Source organism: Netta rufina (genome assembly GCF_964035555.1).
Source record: "Netta rufina genome assembly, chromosome: 26".
NCBI lineage: Eukaryota > Metazoa > Chordata > Aves > Anseriformes > Anatidae > Netta > Netta rufina.
Window position 1 is genome coordinate 651,455 of NC_140150.1, and position 12,783 is coordinate 664,237.

Here is a 12,783-nt window from a genome sequence, read left to right on the forward strand (position 1 = left end):
CCAGAATCAAGGCTGACTCCTTCAGTTTTAAGCTCTTGTTAGTGACTGCTTATGGCACAAGTCTTTTGTAACTCAGAGCCAGTGTTTTGATCCATCCTTCAAATTGAAATCTTTCAAAAGGACTTCAGTATCTTTGGCTCACCTTGTCCTCGGGAATTCATGAGGATGTCAGATTGAGCTTCCCAAGCGCAGCCCAGCACCATGCTCACCGCAGCCGTCCCTTCACCTGGCCGCTCTCACACAGCCCAGAGGGGCACAGCCCTGGTTCTGCCCCAGCTTCGCGTTTCAAACCAACGCGACTGAGCACGGCAGAGAAGGGATGTGCTGGTGGTTCGACAGCTAACCCAAAGCCTGGGCGATGCATGTCCTGCGCGGCCCAGGGTATCCGGAGGGCTTGGCAAACCAGACACGGCTCTCCTTGGCACCGCAGGGCTGGAGCCTGCTCAGATCCACTCCAGAAATTGGCCATAATATTTTCCTTTTCACTTCTCCCACAACCACAAAAGCCTCAGCTGGGAGAGATAATTGCTTCGGCTCGCAGCCCTCAGCGGCGCTCCAGAGCCCTGCTGGCGTTGCAGTGGGGAAGGGGAATTCGCTCCAGCAGCCGGGGCCGTGCAATCACTGAGCGAGGAGAGGGATCGCTGTGTGGCTGCACCCAGCTTTTAGTGACCGTATATAAAGCAGCACCTTAGGCGTGCTCCTACTGCTGCTGGGGGGGAAAAACCTGGGGCTGGGGGTGCTGCCGGGGCTGGGGATGCTGCTGCTGCCCCCCAGCTCTGTGCTGAGGGCTGCCCGCCCCGGCTGCAGCACCAGGACCGGGGGTGCTGTGCGCTGCCCCCAGCCAGCATCGGGCCCGCGGGGAGCCGCGTCCCGTGGGGAGGGGTCTCGGGAGAGCGTGGGGGGGGTCCCACGGGGAAGGTTCCTGCTGGAAGAACCCCCCCGGGGGTAGGGAAAGCCCTTTCCGTGGGGGGCGCAAGGGCTTGGGGAGGGGTCCGGAGGGCGGCTATGGGGGCAGCCGTCCCGGGGGGGGTTCCCCGTGGGAATCCCACGGCGGCCGCTCCCACGCCGCCCCCCCCGGCCCTGTCTCCTCCCCGGGGCCGGGCCAAGGCGCCTGCGCTGCCCTGTGCCGGGAGCCCGTGGCGTGGCCGTGGGGTTGCGAGCTTTTGGGGCCGGGGGGGGGTGGGTGTTTGGAGCCGTGCCCCCCTCCCGGCACCATGCGGCGGCCGTCGGGCCCCGCTCCCAGCGCCCCGGAGCCGGGGGGCGGCCGGGTGCCGGGGAGCCCCGGCGGGGCGAGGGGGGCGCGGCGGTTGCGGCGGCGCGGGGGGGTCCCGCGGCTGCTGCCCGATGTGCGCAGCATCTTCCCGGCCCCCGGGGAGCCCCCGGACAGCGGCCACGGCCACGGCCACCGCTTCGTGCCCCGCGCCCTGCGCCGCGGCTGGTGCGACCTGTGCGGAGCCGCCGTGCGGGAGCGCGCCCTGCGCTGCGACTGTGAGTGCTGACCCCCCCCCCGCTGCCCCCTCAGCCCTGCTGAACCCCCCCCGCTGCCCAATGCACCCCGCTGCCTACCCCTGCTGTCCCCTGCACCCTGCTGTTCCCCCTCTCCCGTTGTCCCCTGCACCCTGCTGCCCCCCCCCCCACGCCTGCCCAGGGGCTCCATCTGTCCTTACCCTTCTCTCCTTGTGCCCAAATTCACTGCCCCACTCCCCTGCCTGCTCCCACCCGTGCCCCCCCTGCGAGACTCCCCCCTGTGACCCCCACCAGAGGTGATGGGCTGTGGGAAGCAGAGTTTTTTGGGGAAAACTGGGGTTAGCTGCTCCTTGCCGGGGCTGTGAAGGGCTCGGTGTTCTTCCTGGGCAGCAGATCTCCTCCTCGGTTAGTGGAAAGGGTTTTGTGTCCTTAATGCTTTACGGTGGGGTGTAAATCCCTCCAGGAATAGAAGGCTTTTCAGGCACCTTGCTTTGCCCTGACTCCTGGATGAGAGCCATCTCAAGGTCGCTGAGATGTTTGCTGTGCCCATCCGGCACGTGTCACCTTTGTGCCGTGTCCTGCAGGGAGGTCACCACTTCTGCCGGGTGGGATGGGGGCTCCCAGCCACCAAACGGGGTGGCCTGGCTGGGTCTGGGGCTGCTCTCAGGCCACGGGGCACACGCACACCCTGAATGTCCTTGCTGCAGCCCTGCAGTGTCCCAGGGAGAGGGAACGAGGGGACTGAGGCAGGGGAGGTTTGGGCAGCTCCCCTCACTGATAACTTGGGGGCAGCAGATTGCTCCAGACACGAGGGACACAGGTGCCATAAATCAACTCTAAGTACCAAAAAAGTTGCATCTGGTGCCAAGTTCTTCCAGGGAAAGTGCCCTGACCCCAAAACTACCAGTGTATGTCAGTGGGGGGCTTCTCCTGCCTGAGCTGTGTGCTCAGCCCGAAGGGATGGGTTTGGTGCAGCAAAGAGCCCTTCAGAGCTGGTTTATCTCAGCAAGGGCTGAGCACCAGCAGTGCAGGGAGCAAAACGGGCAGGCTTAGTCACACTTGCATCAGCAGGGACATGAGCAAGGAAAAGTCATGGTGGCAAAAGCTCTCTGGGTAGAGCAGCAGCTGGGGTTAGGTGCTGTGTGTCTTCAGGTAACCGAGGAAAAGTCAGTTTTTGTGTTGTTTGGGTCAAGCTTTTACTTCTCCATCGTGCAAATGTCACTGATTGCTGCTGTATGACAAGCACCGCTACTGGAACATGAGGAATGCCGATGTATTTCTGGTGCAATTAATCTTGGTAATGAATCCATTTGTCCTTTCTCTGTTGCTGGCTGGCAGTAGAAATTAATAAGGAAATTTGCTCCGGCACTGTGGGTGTGGGAACGGCTGGGGCTGGAGCTGGTGAAGCAGCCCAAGGTGGAACTACTCGCTGGCTGGAGGCTTCTTTTGGGGCTGGGGCTGGTGCAGTGACTGCGACGTGCTGGTTGGGGTCAGCTGCACCCTCTGATTTTTGCAGGATTTGGTGATGCCAATGCCATTCACCCCAGGTCTGTGCGTGTAGCATCACCTGTACTCCGTCAGGGGTGTGTGGGGCCAGGGTGCCCTTGGTGTTGGCATGGGTGTTGGCAGGTTGCTGGTGGTTATTTGGGGCAAAGCAATGAGCTGGGTCCCCTGTGCAGCTCTGGAGGAGGCTTCGTTGCTTATTTTCTTGCTCATTTGGGGGACTGTGCCAGGCTCGTGCTGTGACGCCAGCCTCACTGGGGCAGTTAGTGCCACGCTCAGCCCCTTCTGGTCCTTATGCTTGGCTCTCCTGGAGTTAGGAACTGATGAAATGTTTCTAGCAGGGATTTGCATGGTGTGGTGTGAGCAGGGCTCGTACACATGCCTCCTGGTGCCATTTGGAAATGAAGGGCAGTCGGGAGGTGGCTGCACCATATGGCTGTGCTGCATCGCGTTAAGGTCTTAGCACGGGCTGCTGGTAATTACATGGAGCCCAGACAGCTCAGTGACAGGGGTGTGCTGGGGCTGGTGAGCTTGTTCAGTGCAGTGTTAGTTGAATTATTTTTAAGGGGGTGATGTAGATGCGTTTTGCCAGTGGTACCTTTGCTTTCTGCCTGCCCTTCCTGACTGACTCCCTGGAAGAGCTGTAAGGGCTGGTGTGTTCCCTGGGGCTGGGAGCTCGCCCGCTGCACCCCAGCAAATGTGTGATGAACGTGCTGAAAGGACGAGCCTGGCTTTATTTGAAGTAAAACAAATGTTGTTGGGCTCCTGTCCTTCACCAGGCATCCTGCACAAGCTGTTGTGGGGCTCACACATGTGGTGAGGCTCGGGGGGCCTGGTGGTTGTTCTGAAAATCCCAATCTGAAATATTAATCCCCAGCACTTTGTGGTGCTGTGAGCACTATAAATAGATGTTTTGAGTGACTTCTCTCACAGGACTTTTTTTTCCTAGTTATATTGAAACCAATCTTAAATAACTATTTCCCTTTTCAGTTCCGTGGATAATTATCCAGGCTGTGGGAGTAGTTCTGCCTCTGAAATTCCCCCAACAGCCAAGCAGCGTTGCTGGGAAGGAGGGAAACTTCAGTGGAAATGCTCGGAACATCTTCTGTGCTGGCTGTCCTCCCAGCAGTGGCTCCTTTTACAAATGCCCGAGAGCTGCAGAAGGGGAGTGCTTGCTTCCGTGGTGAATCTTTCTTCTGGTACAGGGTTGCTGCTTGTTTGCTTTCGGCTTGTAGCCTGAGGATTCACGGGGTTGTGTTTGTGCAGTTCTGACCTATTTGTATCTACATCAGATCTGGTGGTCTTGAGTGAAAGGTTGGGGCTGTGTCTCCTCCTCCCTCCCACCTGCTCCATGTCCCCTCCAGCCATTTCCCTGGCTCTGCTCTGAGCAGCTCTCAGTGCAGCCTCAAAATTGCCTTTTCCTGAGAGCACTTCACTGCATTTCCATGCCAGCTCACCCCGAGGCGGCCCGGTTCTTCCTGCAGGATGCTCCCGTCCTTGCTGTACGGGTGTTGCAGGTGCTGACTGTGAAATTCCTGCTCCTGGAACTGCAGCTGCTAGCAAAACCCGAGGACAGACCCATCCCAGTGCTCGTCCCTTCGCCTTTTTCCACCATCTGCTCTGCTCTGGGCTCTCACCCCCGGCCTTCACCGGCCTTGTGTCTGTGCTGGCAGGGCTGTGCCGCGGCCTCTGCTGCGGGCAGCTCGGGGTGTGAGTTACTGCTCACATATTTCCTGGGCTGTGTTTATCAAGTCCCGTGGAACTGTTTCCTTGGCCCGGGTGGGTTAAGCCGGGCGTGTCGCTCACATTTGGAGTGACCGCAGCCACCTCTGGGTGTTTGCTCTCGTGGTTTGTGGGGAGCTGGGGGGGCCCAGCAGGGCCTGGCTGGAGCTCGATGCCCTCCTGGCCCGACAGGATGGAGCTCGTACCTCTCTGTCCGGGATGTTACCCACATAGGAGGCTGTTGGCCAAAGGGCTTTTTGTAAGAAAACCACCCCTGCTGCCCTGCGGGACGGCTGGTTGTGAAATGCTGCCCCAAGGAGGGGTTGGGGCTCCTCAGCTCCTGGTGGCTGCGGAGGCAGGCACGGCTCTGTCCCAGGGCAGGGTTTGATCCATCTTGCAGCGTGGAGCTGGCTCAGCAAAGTGCCTCAGCACGTGTCTGGGTTTACATCAGGGTCTGAAGCCCCTCCGAGCAGTTCAGTTCATGTTCGAGCACTGCCGAATCGGGACCCATTTCCTTAAGAAAAAAGCCGGCAAAACACAGCGTCTCTCTTTCTGGTTAGCAAAGTGCAGTTCTGACATTGCAGGTTCTTGAGCAGCCGTTTGCTTAAGATAAGGAGTTCTTTGGCAGGTGGGGACGCTCTCAGGGAGCACAGCTTTGCTGTCACGGGGTTCTGCACCTGTAGCTCTCCAGGACCCGAGGGTTTTCCACGTCCTCCCACGCCCTGTCACATCTCTGCTCTCACCACTGTAAATCATGATTGCTAACAGCTCGCAGAGCCACGGCACGTTGTGTTTCTCTGCATTTAGCTGGCCCGGACAGATTCCTGAGGCTGCTCGCCCTCGCAGGTGTTGGGGTGGGTGCTGTGGGATCGGGGGCGGGCGTGGGGCGCATCCTGCCCGCAGCTCCTGGAGCAGGGCAGTCACTTATCAGGGATACAGAGGTGTGGGCAGGGGCTGAGACCTGCCCCGGGCCTTGCACCTTCTGTCCTGGCTCCTGGGGCAGCTCAGGTCTTTGGGGTCATCCTCCTGGCTGCTTTCAGTCCAGCCCCGATGCCTTAGGAAGTATTTATGGAGAGAAATGCCAGGAAAAGCTCCAGCTCTTGCTGTACAGGTTAGTCCTGGGGCTTTTCTTCCCTCCATTTCTTTCCTGGTTTGGTGGGGTTAGCTGAGCTGGATGCTCTGGATGTGGGAAGAAGGGATGTGTGTAGCCGTGGGGAGACTCTCAAGGGGTTGGGACAGTGAGCTGTGAACAAGAAATTCCCTTGTGTTACCTCCTTGCCTGCTTGGTGTGATGTTTAGGGAAATTTGGGAACTTTCATCTGTGTTACTCCAGGGGTAAGACAGGAAGAATGTGTGGCACGAGGTGCTGGGAAACTGCCCTGATTGTGAGAAGATGCCTGAGCAGAGATGAGACGGATGGAAATGCGAGGCTGTGAGTGACGGGTTGAAGGTGCCCTGTTAGGGGGTGCCTGTCCCACCCCATCACTCAGCACCCAGCGCAGCTGTAACCGGTGGGTGCTGTGAAAGAACGGCAGCATCGATCTAAAACCTGGCTACCCCTCTGCAGAGTTAAAGTCAAAATTACCCTCGATGTATTCCTTTAACACTTCATTAAACATCGGAGGCTTTACAGGACCGCAGGGGAAAGGCAGCGAAGGGAAGGGAGGAGATGGGAGCGAGACCTCCCGCGTGCGGCTGGGTCCTGCGCTGCCTCTCGGCTCTAATCTCCTCCCTTGGGTTGTTTTATCTTATCAAGCAAAAAGCCCCAGAAATAGAAAGTTTTCCATGGCTAGCCGGACAAGCCCTGAGATGCACCAGCCCCAAGCTGAGTGCATTGCCTCTTTGTTAAAAATATATATATATATATCTGTCAAACAGCGGCGGGCTGTAAATGGGCGCTGTGGATGCGTTATCTCCACGGGAGGAAGGCCTCTCGTGGAAGCAGGCGCAGCTCCTGCAGTGCCCGGAGCCTCTCCCGTGCTGGCCCAGGGAGCTCTCGGTCTCCTCTCACCAGGATGTCGGGAGGGAAAGTGGAGGCAGCCGCTTGCTTTGGGCTTGTAACGAAGCGAATCCGCAAAATTTTTGGGTGTTTTCCCAAGTCGAAGTCATGGTCGGAGGGGCTGCAGCGGCCGAGGAGGGAGGTCTTGCTGATGAAAGGTAGGGGCTGGTGGGGCCGGGTGTGTTTGGCTGCTGCGTGATGGCTTGCTGCTGCTAATTAGGTGTGATGGGGTTCCTGCAGGGCTGCCCTGCTCCTGCCATGAGGGAGCATGGTGGGGAGGTGCTGGCCCTGCTGCTGGTGCCCGCAGAGAGGTTTCTGCTCAGGTCTGCAATCTGGTCCATGAGCATCATCTGCCTGGCAGCTGGTTTTGTGCTCCAGGCCTTGCAGTGGTGCAGGGGACCCCTGGGCAAGTTACTGGTATCAGGACAGTCAGGTCTGGACAGGCAAAACCCTTCCCTCAGTTTCCCCCTGCTTTGAAAAATCAAAAACCTGGTTTAGACCCAAACCTGCCCAGCCCTCGACTGCTGGGTGCAGGCATGGGGCAGGGGCAGGGCTGGGCGGCTGCTGCGGGGGTGTCGGGAGGTGTTTGGGGGCCTCCCAGCAGCTCAGGACCTCTCCTGCGTGTGCTGGGTGGAGGCTGTGGGGGTGCCCTGGTCCCATCCTGCCCCCCAGGAGGGGACACGCGGCTCTCATCAGGTCACAGGGCCACATCCTGCAGCCGTGGCTGAGGTTACCCCGAGTGACGTTGGGTGGCTCCGGGTGAGCACAAAGGCAAACCTGGTGTGTGGCGAGCTCCAGGTGTGTGTGTGTGAGCTGTCCAAGGGATTTTGGGGCTGGAGGATGAATGGAAGAAATCTTCTCAGCACGGGGAGGCTCCAGGTGTGCTGGGGATGGCATTCATCTGGGGCGTTCAAGGGGCAGGGTGCCTGCAGAGCTATATTTAGGACTAAATGAATGGGGCTGTTTTGCACCAGCCAGCTTTATCTCCCCTAAAAACCTTATCTGTGGATAAAGGGAAATTCTTTTCAGCCACTAGCTTGTTTTGTGTTTCTTCTTTTTCTATATTGGGATCAGAGTTTTGGGTTTTTGTTTGTTTTTCCCTTTAAAAAGAAACTGCCTTTCCAAGTGTTGCTTTGTTCGACTGGAATAGAAATTATCTCAAAGCCTAAGTGGAGGCATCCTGCCTCGGTGGCTCCTGGCAAGCCCGTCACGTGGCGGCTTCCTAAAGCTGTGCGGGCTTTCTAAAATTAGTGCTCCCTGCCAGATACCGGGTGATTAGGCCTGCTAATAGGTGCTGGTGACTAAGGAGGTGTCGTGCTGTAATCCTGTACAGAAATGCCTGCCCGCGGTGTGCTCGGGAGCTGTGATTTCTGTGGCCGATGTTACGCATTTCGGACCTCACCACGTGCAGGTGCTGCAGCCTTCCTGCCCCACAGGCTGTGGCTGGGGCAAGCTGTCTAAATCTGAACATCCTGGATGAAATAGGCAGCCGGGAGTGATTACTTTTTTATTTGTTTGCATCTGGAGCCCCCTCAGGTTGGGACCTCCAGCAGAGACTTGGTGAGTGTCCCCTGGTAAGTGGCTGCTCAGTTGCTCAGAAGGTCATGCATTAAATTACCATGTAACTGCTCAGCTTATCTCAAATTAAAGGAAAAAAAAAAGGCAAGACTCCCTGCTTTCCCCCAGGCTTACTTGAGACAACTGACTTGGAAGAGGAGAATGACAGACAGCTGGTGCCAGATGAATGCTAAATGAGAACTGACTCCCCTGCCTCCCCTGCAGGCGATGCTCTGCCCCCAGGCACCAGCTCTGTTCTTGGGCACTCCCGTGTGGGGCTGCGCAGGAATCCCCACTGCTGGAGCAGAGGTGGGACATTGCTTTGCTTTCCTGCAAACCAGAGGCATTCAAAAGCAATCACTTGAAAGCCAAAGGGAGGGAAAAATAAGTAGAAAACAGGAAAATGCGGGTTTTCCTGCAGAGGGGACTCCTGTTCTGGTGTTACTGGTTTTTGGAGGGGCTGAGATGTGCACGTGCGGGTCCTTTGCAGGGAGGTTCGAGGCGTATCCCCCGCTCCAGGTCTGCTCTGGAAGGTGATGATGTGAAATTCACAGCAGTAAATGAATCTCCTGCTTCAAGGTGTGCTGGCTCTTCTGGGAGAGCCCTGGGGGACGTCTCCAGTCCCTGCAGTGCCCTGCTCCCCGCGGGGCACGGCTCCTGTCCCCGTGCTGCAGGAGCCCCAGCTTTCCTCCACCCCAGGGCCGTGAGTTGCCCTGAGCCCATCTTGCTGGAGTGCCAGCCTATTTCCATGGAGATACCAAACGACGCCACTGGCGTTAGTGAAATATCTATAGATTTCCAACTGATTCAGAGCAGCGTGAAAATAAATAGCAAAAAACGGCACCGAGCCACCACGCGGTGCTGCAGAGGCAGCAGGAGGGATGGGGGGAGCCAGGGCTGCTTTTCAATGAGCTGCTGGCTGCCGTGGGGGCTCTGAGGTCCCTGGGGACGCCGTGCTGCTGGGCTCGTGTCGGGCACGTGCTGGGGGCAGCAGGGATCCTGCTCAGCCGCGGCGGTGTCGCTGCTTGTGGTTGCTGCACTGCAGCAGTGAGTGCAAGGCGTGCTTTTGGTGCACCCTGGAGCATCCAAAGTCCCGTCTCCTTCTGCTGTGTCAACTCTTTTGCCTTGTTTTGGGGGGATTTTTTATTTTATTTTTCAGGTCAGTGACCGCGCTGGAATTTTGGATAGTGTAAGAAGTTGCTGTAATGGCATTTGTAGGGCAGTTAAACATTAAACGGGTTGGGAGGGCTGTTAAAGCAGAAGGAGTTTGGTGGCTGCTCCCAGGGGAGAATGGAGGAGTCTGGATTTTGGGGGAAAACCCTGGGGGGAGCTGACTGCTGCCGTGTCAGACAGGAGGTGCTGGCCGTGCCCAAGGCAGAGCAAGGTGCATGGCCCAGGAGGGGATCCCAGGGCTCTCCGTGGAATCCCTGCCTGGAACTAGTTAATGTCCCGCAGCAGGACGGGGCAGCAGCCAAAGCAAATGTGTTGTACCAACGCCTGGCTGCTCCAGGGCAGCCTGCCGGGGGCTTGGAGGTCACGGCCACCACCTGCATCCTGGTTTTGGGGCACTCTGATGGTAAATCCATGCCTCGGTCACTGCAACCCCCCCAAAAGTGTTCACAGCAGGTGACCTGATGTAGTCTGACTTCTGTCTGGTATCAGGGTGGTTTTCCCCTTGATGCTGGAGAATTGAGCATCCTTTTCCTTGTGGCCAAGCTTTGCTGCTGGTGCTGTGATGTTCCCCAGGAGCTCAGCGGGGAAGGGGCACGAGGCCGTGTGGGTCTGGTGGGGCTTGGACACATCCCTGCGTCTGTGTTGGTGCCCCAGCAGGTGGGGGAAAGGCAGCAGGACACGAGGTGGGAGCTTTGTCCATGCCAGAGCATCATAGCATGAGGTTCCCAGGGGAAGGAGCACAGGAGCAGTCTTTGCAGACAGGCTTTGCTGCTGCTTACCCACATCTACAGCTTGGAGACCCTGCCCCGGGGGTCCCTGTCTCCCCCCCATCACAGTGTGGGTGCTCACTGTGCTCTCCTCTCTCTGCAGACTGCAGGTACACGTGCCACCCGCAGTGCCACAGCCTCATCCAGCTGGACTGCCGCCGGCCCGGCCCCGGGCAGCTCTCACCTGAGAGCACCCTCGCGCCTCCCTGCAGCCAGGTACGCCGGGGTCCCCGGGGTGGTGGTCGCCTTGTGATGCTCAACCCCATCTCTCTGAGACCTGTTTCTTGCTCCCAAAGGGTTTGACGGGGGAGGTTTTGTCACAGGCAGGTTAAAACCTGCCCGAATTGGGTCTGATGTGCACGGGGAGGGACAGGGTCGGACACGGGCAGCTCTCCTTGCTTTTGCTCACATAATCCACTGCTGCTAAACCAGGCAGCACAGCAGCACATGGCTGCTTCAACAGCTGGCTTTATGTGGTGTCAAAAAAAATCTGGAGGAAACCCAATTAACAAGGTGGTTTGGGTATTTTTGGCACGGGCTGCATGTAAATGCTGCGCTGCGCCTGAGCGTGGTGCTGCTGGGAGCTGCCGGCGCTGGAGGGGCTGTCCCTGAGTTATTTGAAGAAGGGCGTGAAGCTGTAGCTGTTTGCTTACATCTCCCTCAAATGTCAGTGGGTTTCCCCCAGCAACATTAAAAAAAAAAAAAAAGGCTTAATTTTTAGAAAAACTAGGAAGAGGTGTTTCTTCAGGGTGATGAGGGCAGCCGGGGTTACTGATGGCTCTGATAATGAACGTGGGACCTGTGCCTCGCAGCGGTTTGTCACTGATGTGACCCTGGTGTCATCCCCCCACGCGCCTGGGGAGCAAAAGTCCCTCCGATTCCAGCTGCAGGCTGTACGTACGCCTGCCCTGGGTGGGCATTCCCTGTCCCAGGAAAGGCTGCACTGCCCGGGGTCTGTTTGGGGCCAGACGGGAGTAAATCACAGCGGTAAATCTGTTCTTGTTTGCGGTTTTAAGAAGTTGACCAGGGACCAGCAGTGCCTGTGTCCCTTACGCCTTTTAGGCTTGGACACCTTAACGGGGTGGGATTTGGGAAGAAAGGTGGGTATTCGGATTTTCACGACCTGGGCCCATAAGGGGAGTACCCAGCCCCGTTCCTGCTGTGCTGCTGTTGGCCAGGTAGTTCTTGCTGCTTGAAAACGGAAAGGTGAAGGGGAAATGGTGTCGGTATTTCAGAAAGACTAAGAGGGTGCCGTAATACACCAAGGGAAGAAAAGGGGATTGGCCTCTGGAAACACGGGAAACTTCAATTAAGAGGTGGTGTAGTTGGGAGTCAGTAAATAGCATTACAAGTGTAAGCAAACCAGAAGCGTCGGGGAGCTAGCTGCTTTAATCGCACGCAGTTAAGTCCCGCTGCCGTGTAATACCAGGCATTAAGAATTTGGGCTTTGATCCAGCAAAGTACTTAAGAGAGCGTTACGTTCGGGTCCCCGATTAGTCTCCCTGGGTGCAATCCAGACTCCTGGAGCTGGCAAAGCCCCGCTGGGCTCAGCACCAGGACTGTGGCCCTCGGTCTGCGCAGAGTTCTGCACCCAGGCGCTGGTTTGTTCTGCAGGTGGGCTCGAGTGCAGACTGGCGCTGGACAGAAGGGTCAAAATCAGATTTTATTTTACTTTTTTAATGGTGGCGACCTCCCAGGCAGTGGGCTGTGGTGGCAAAACCGAGGCTGCTCGGGGAAGCTTTGCATGGGGCAGCAGTGCCAGCAGTGACCGCTCCACCTGCACAGCTGCTGCTGCAGCTCGTTCTTCTGTTTTCACCCCAAAACACTCAGGGCTGAGGCTTCAGTGGGGACCTGACCCCTACACCCCGTATGGGCACAGTGCTCACTTTCTGCCCATGCCGTGCACGCTCGATGTAAGCCTCTTGCTCTGCTAAATATAGCCTGGTGGAGCTGGGTGCCACTGCAGAAGGATGCACGTTGCTAAGAGGACAGCTGATTTTTTTCGCAGTGTTACAAGTTGCCTTGTAAATATGCCGTTTGGATTCGTGCCTTCTCCTTTGAGATGCAGATGTTGCGTCCTGCTGCACGGCTCGTGCTGACATCCCGTTTTGTATTCATGTTGCTGGCTTGGGGTGCGGAGCTCTCAAAGCCTCGTAGCAATTCAAGTCCTTCAGCTGACGGATACGGGTGGAAGGGTGAGAAATGCCGTCTGCAGCCTCTCAGGAGGGGAAGAGGCTCCATGAGTGGATGGATGGGGTTTGTGCAAGGATCTGGGAGCCCTTGCAGAGCAGCTGAAGGGTCCCCGTGAGCTGATGGGGAGAGTGGTGGCCCCGCTGTACAGGGGTGGTTTGCTGATGGTCCTACTGCAGCTACTCGAGCCGGGGACTAGAGCCAAGGCTCCTGCCTGCCAGCTCCCTGGGCTCGCCGGCGTGGTGTAAAAATAGCTGTTGGTGATGGGAATTGTGCCTTGAAAGGGACGGGAAGGACTCAACAGGAGAGCAGCCACCTGGGCACAGCGGGGCCTTGTCTGGTGGGCTGCTCCAGGGCCTTCTGTGGGCATGTGCTGGGGTCTCCTGGGGGCTGCATCCCAACCTC